We start from the raw sequence: 7,234 nt of genomic DNA, 5'->3' as shown, positions 1-7,234 counted from the left end.
GCATTAGTGCTCTATTCGACATATAGCTTTCTATTAAAGCCACATGAGAACGGGATGTAGATTTGTTTGTTTTGGGCAAGGATAAAAACATGCATACACTTATATGTATGAATGTATTTTTTAGATATCAATCCTTTTTTTTAATAAATAGACACGATTGAAGTATGTGAGCGTTTAGAGTAAAAGTCATTGAGATTGACACAGGTTTTCTCATGAGGCGTCAACCAAAAATGTTTAAAATAAAGACTTACGTTCGAAGAGAAAGATTTCAAAATCATTTTTTAAGTGTTTCCATTTCCGATAGGGCCTTTGGGATATTTTTTTGTTATTTACAAACCTACTTCAAATATAAACAAACCTAGATAAAAGGAAATGCATATCTTGTAGATAAATAAATCAATATAAAGATTATACAAAAAAGTTTGTCCCGAAATATATTCCACATATACGAGCTTTAAGTAAGTATCAAGAGTTTCAAGACCAGAGCCTATGTAAAAGGTTGAAACTTACTTAATTAAGGTGGCGCTTCAGTCCTGTGTGAACTAGGGCCTCACCCAATCAACTTCCCCATCTAACTCAGTCCCCAGCCAGATGTGCACTCCACCTGCTTTGCGGTCCATCTCTACTGCGCCGTCCTGTGGGTTTGAATTCGAAGACTTTTCGGGCTGGAGCATTATGGTTTCCATGCGCCATCTTAGTCGTTGGACTTTTATAAGGCTAAGTCTACGTCGGTGTACAGCGCGTACAGCTCGTCGTTCCATCTTCTCCTCCGCTCACCTCCTATGCTCGTCCCTGAAGATGCTTTTATTTGTGGCCTTGAAATAAATGAAGAGATGGTGGGTGTGGATTTGATGTTCTTGAAAATTTGATCGACTGTTTACTTTTCTAATCTTAAACCACACTGATAACGACCTGTTGTTGACGATGGGCTTAATACGTAAACATATTAGGGCAGAGAGGATTTTGTAGGTGATGTTAAGTACACTGATGTCTAGCTGGTACGGTTTGGAGGGTATCCTTTTTTTTAGAAGGGCAATACTAAGGTTTCATTCATCGGGCATGCTTTCTTCCAACCATATCTTACAGATAACTTGGTGCATGCTCCTAACCAACTTGCCTCCGGCTGTTTTGAAGAGCTCGTAAGACTTAAGCTTAGAGTTTTTACTTCGTCTAAATCGGGAAGACGGGATTGATATCTTTCGTTGAATGAGTCATCCTGTCTGACAGTGGAGTTTGGCTCGTCGTCGCCATTATACAGTCTGCAGTAGTGCTCCTACTCCTTCAATCTCCTCAGCATTGACTGCGGTTCCACTGTTATGTTTCCACTCTTGTCTTTTGCAGCTTAAGGTTCAAGGTTTATGTACTGGTAAATTTCGTGTCACTACTCATAAATATTTTGACTTCATTCCTGCTTTTGAATCTCGAACGAACGAAAGCTTATCATTCTCTCATTTTTTCCTTCTGAGAAGTCGGTGTTCTTCTTGCCTTTTCTTTAGAGCTTTCGAGCAGCTCTCGTCCTTCTATGCAGCGCTACTTTGCGTTCATGTTGTTTGGCTGCATTTGCCTGCCGACATTCCTCATCAAACCAGATGTTCCTTGTTGTGTTGGGGGCTGCCTGTAAACCAGCAAGCCAGAGGCGATCAGATTGTATTTTAGCAATGTGGCCACTGGTACATTGTTTTGGCGGCAGAGAACTTCGAGAGAATTTACTTGTAACTCAGTCGGGGAAGAATTTGGCAATCTCTCGCGATTGTAATCGTTCGACATAGTATCTTCTCCCATCATGTCCCTGTTTTTCTTTGGGTCTGGAAAACCGAAATGAGTAAATGTTAGCTTTTCGGAAAGTTCGGTCATCCATGATGCTGGAAGTAAGTCGACTGATGTGGACAACTCCAAGTTCATTTGTAGATGTCGAGGTGTGGAAATCGAGTACTGGCTACCATGACGTTTTTGGCCCGCAGCAAAATCGATGGTCCTGAATCCGTGCTCGGAAGTGTTGTCATGCAAGTTGTTTTCCCGATTATTCCACCAAAAATATCTTCCCTTGGAATTAAAATCGCCCAGGACAATTTTAATATCGTAACTAGGAAACTGCTCATATGTTTTGTGTAAGAGCTCGAAGAACATATCCTTGGTGTTGTCATCCTTCTCTTCTGTGGGGGCGTGTGGGCATATAAGGCTAATGTTGCCAAATTTTGCCTTGATGCGGATGGTCACAAGCGCTCGTTGATGCATCTATGGCTCAAGACTAGCTGCCTTAATCTGACTTCCACTTGCATATCCGAAGCTTGTTGTGCTTAACTTGTTTGCCAGGGTTTTAGCAGCAAATCCGTCCGTATTCGAGGCGTGTGGGGGTTTCGCGACTTGGATTTCTTTATCTGGTCAGGAAGTCACCCTTGCGCATTACCTTCAACCTGAAGCACCAGGTCCTTAATTTAACTCCAAGGGCAAGAGCCGACTTAACCTTACAGGCCTGGTTTTCGAATGTGTCATAGTTCACTTGCTACCTCCAACAACTTTAAAACTAGGGGTCTAACCCAATCTCCAGTTGAGTTACTAGAAACCACGGGAAGTTGAGAGTATTTCTTGATAAATAGAGGTGGGTTTAGAAAAAAAAAAAACTGTGGACCCTTGTGTCGTCTTGAATGCACACGTCTACCTCTTGAACATCTACAAAGTTAAAAGCAATATGCAAATATTGTACTTCACGGGGATGCCTTTGCCAATAGCATTTACAACTTTTTCTTTGTTAAGTTTATCTATGTATATGAAAGTGCAGTCATTGATTTTGCATTCTTTATCCATCACGGAAACACAATTATTTTCTGATTTAATCAAATTTTATTTTTTAATTGTATGAACTTTTGATTTTGCGCGCTCTAATATTTTTCATTGTGTGTTCTTGTGTCTCTTGAACTTAAGGAATTTCATAAGTTTCACTATAAGAAAATGTTAAAAGAAGAATGATAAAATTTGATTATAATCCGTTTTCTTATTTTACATATATGCATATGAGTTGAAAGTGCTATAGTATCATTAAAAGAAAAAGAACTTTAGATTTTAATGAACTATGCATATACATTTATGCATTATGCTATATTAACCATATAAAAGTCTTAAGGGGTTTGATAGTCTTAAAATATATAGTTTTTTTGAAGGAAAATACTGGCGGACTGGAAGAGTTCTTTTTAGTTTTTAAAGGAGTTTTAATGCTTCTCAAAAATATCTATCTCATCAAACAAAAGAATAATTCTTACTCGTATACTGATAAAAATTGGACAGATAAAATATAAATCAACGAAAGTTAAGAAAGTAAAGCAGTTTTCACAAATGCCAAAAGTTGAAAATATCTATTTTCGCTTATTGCTCCTTGGATATTAAAGCATTTCAGGGAATAAATGTTGTTTTTTTGTTAATCTATACGAAAGCACATACAAAAATAAAAATACCAATATTTTTTAACTTTCTATAGAAAGTTATTGTGATCGGTTCGATTTGTCAAATTGAATACTTTGACATTTCTCGACATGATACCAAACTGAACAAATTTCGAAAACAATTCAACTAATGTTTTTCTTTATACATCAAAAAATTTTCACATCGAATATTTTACGAACAAAATATGATTTTATTTCCAAAATAATTTTATGCAACAAAAAATAACTTTTTTGAGTTTTTGACATATGGTTAAATTTGAAGTTAAGACAGTTTTTTATGAAATATAAATACGTACGATTGACATCTGTCAGATTTGCGAAAAAATCGAAAGTTTTTTGTGCTCAGTATCTTTTTTCATATTTATTTAAAATAAAATAGTAAAAAATTGTTTTTAAAAGTTCCAACATCACTTTAAAGTTATATTTTCACATTACAAAGAATTTATTTCAAACAACTGATAATACAAGGTACGATTTCAATTATATTTGGTATTGGGGTTAGTTTCGACATTACCTCTTCGATCGTATTGTACATATATGCAACCAAAACGAAATTTGCAAGATACTTCGCCGGAACACCCACAAAATAACAAGAAATTAATATCCAAAGCGGAATTTTCAAGTAAAATGGAAGTTGGAAAAATGTCGATCGCAGAATTAAAAGATCTTTTGGATGAATGCATAACCTCAAAATTAAAAGACATTGCAACTAAAATTGAAGTCCAAGCACTATCAAGCAATATCCAGTTATTAAAGTCTCAAAATTGTGAGGTTGTATCTGCAAATTTCTCTGGTCATTTACAAGTTGTTACCTCTATAAAATTTAAAGATGTAACTTTATCATCCATTAACACATTAAATAGATTAAAATAGATAGAAAATCGTGCTGAAGTGTATAGACGAAGGCTCGACGCTCAGGTTAATTGCCTTTCCTTCCAAGAACATTATAGTTGTGACCAGGCCGTTGAAAATATTTTAAAAGTGTACGACAAGCAGCAGTTGTGGTAAAACTTAAATCCAGAGATAAATTCGTAACTGAGTGTTTTGATTGGGAATGTAGAAAACTCCGCAACAAATCTTTCGCAAATCTCAATCTGTTTAGGAAGACCAATTCAATTTTTTTTAAAAGCCTTAACATAGAATCCAATAAACTGTATAAAAAGCTCTGTATTCAAAAAGAAAAAAAAATATGTAAATTGCGTAGCAACCAGGCTTTCAAACTGTAAAGACGCAAAAACATTCTGATATTGTTAGGTGGTTGCAAGAGTATGTCAGCCTCAGCTATTGATGTTGAAAAACTCGTCGAGCACTTCAAACAGCTCCTGAACCCTTTGACACAAGTTTAAAATGTCAGTATGCCCTTCCTTTAGTTTTAATCCCAGAATTAGATGGGCCAATCACAATAAGAGAGTTGCAAAGAACTCTAGAAAATATGAAAAATGAAAAATCTGCATTAGTTGATGGTAAACCGAGTGAATTTTTTTTATGGAACTTCGAATTTTCTAAATCATATTAACGATTTCTTTAATAGACTTCTTGAAGAAGAAGAAATTCCAAAGAGTTTCTTTAAAGCATGGATCCATGCTATTTAAAAAAAAGGGGACTTACAACTTCCGAACAACTACAGGGGCATTCCGATTCTATCATGTCTTAGGAAAATAGTCACCCATCTTTTATACCAAAGGTTGATAAAATGGGTTGAAGAGAATAAACTTCTTAGTATTTTCCAAGCCAGCTTTCGAACAGGATTATCTACAATAGACTGCTGCAGTCTGGAATGGAAATTCGATGTCTGACTTTTTTAATACAACATGTGGTGTTCCTCAAGGATGTGGATTGAGTCCCATTATGTTTTCACTATTTATTGACGATGTATCTAAAGATTTTCCGGGTGGATTCATTGTCGGTGATAAACTTTTAAAGATGCTTTTATACGCGGATGACATTGTTATTTTGGCTGATAACCCCACATCTTTACAGCTTCAAATTAATAAACTCATTAGAGTCAAAAATAATGATTTTTGCCACAAAGTCAAAAATAATGATTTTTAAAAGTACTCAGCGAAGAAGAGCTCCCAATGAAAAATGGTTTTTAGATCGCGAACCGTTAAAAATAGTATCTCAATACAAATACTTAAGTTTTCTAATAACGTATAACCTTGATCTCCGCCCTCATGTTTAAGAAAAATGTATTGCTGCCAAAACAGCAATAAATCTCATGTGGAGAAATTCTTTTGCAATAAATATGTCGATGCTAACATGCTTTTGTTACGCAGATCAAGTTTTTGGCTATCGAAACATGAAAAAATTCGAAGTCGTTCAACGTTTCTTTTTCAAACGCATTTTCAAACTAGCTATTTCAACTCCAACGTATGCTATCCACGTAGAATACGGTATAGCAAAAATATTCCTAGGCAATTTAAAATCAAATGCGGGTTATATTGTTAAAGTTATGAAAAGACCTGATACAAACCTTAAAAAAGAAAATAATGCAATACGCACTCCGATCTTAATCTATCGCCTTTTAAAGAATGGTACGAATTGGCTAATCAGCATTGCTTTAATCTAAATCTTAATAATACACCTCTATCCGATTGGCAAAAAGTTTTCTATAAATGCATAGTAAAGATAGATAACTCTCTTTATTTACAGTGTTTGCATAGAGCTCAAACTTCTACCACTAGACTCATATACAAAACACTAAACCACGCACTCTTCAGAAGTAACTATTTTAACGAAAAATGAGCCTTATTTTTAATGCAAGAACTGAGATGCTGAATTTAAACTATAAGCCACACAGAGTAGACCTTGATCCAAAATATACTTTGTGCAACCGTAATGAAATTGAGGATGTGTACCACTTCTTAGCTGTTTGTCCAATGTTACAGGAAATTAGAAGGCTTTACTTTTCACAAAACATTCTAACACTTGAATATACAAAGCAACTCTTAAATGGTAATCTAGATTTGAAACCCCTATGCTCCTATATTAGTCATGCTTTAGGTTACCGTAACAGTTTTATATAGGCATTAATTACATATTTGATAATGTGTTCAATTTCTCTTTTTTTGTTGTAATTATATTTGAATGTTTGAAGATATAATTCAATTTTTTTCTTTTTTTAAATATTGTACTATAGAATTAAACAAAATGAATAAACAAACTACTATTTTTAAATTTTTTTAATGTATATACAACTCATAGATCATAACTTTAACTTTTTCACTTAAAATGTAAACTCGAAATAAGTCAATTCAGGCAGACGGCAACATTTGCCATGCTTTTATTCTTAGCTATTAAAAGATTGTACATTTATCGAGAATAATAAAGAATTTATAATAAATAATAATAATAATAAATACGTACATCGTAAACATATTGAAATATTGAAATTATTCAAGCGCAATTTCCACTTTTAAAAAATTCAATTCATCATGTTGCAATATGTTCTATTTTAAAATTTGAAAACTGTGTTAAAAACTCTGTACTTTTGTCTAATGATTATTTTTTTGATTTCAACAAAGGAGATTTCGTTGCACTTAACAATTACCTTCAGTCCATTGACTGAATGCATGATCTTTCCGGTTTATCACTTCAAGGTGCTTATGAAAAGTTTATAGATATTTTTTCGGTTGGTTTAAGACAATATATTCCAAAAAGGAAATGTTTGAAATCATTTAAAACACCTTGGTCTAATAAACGATTAATTAATTTAAAAAATGTTAAGAATAAAGCTTTTAACAAATTTAGAAAATCAAATTCCGAAGCTGACAGAAAGCTTTTCTGCCGATTTCGTA

This window comes from Eupeodes corollae, chromosome 1 (genome assembly GCF_945859685.1).
Source record: "Eupeodes corollae chromosome 1, idEupCoro1.1, whole genome shotgun sequence".
NCBI classification, from domain to species: domain Eukaryota; kingdom Metazoa; phylum Arthropoda; class Insecta; order Diptera; family Syrphidae; genus Eupeodes; species Eupeodes corollae.
The sequence above is the reverse complement of the archived record's forward strand: the minus strand, read 5'-3'. Positions refer to the sequence as shown.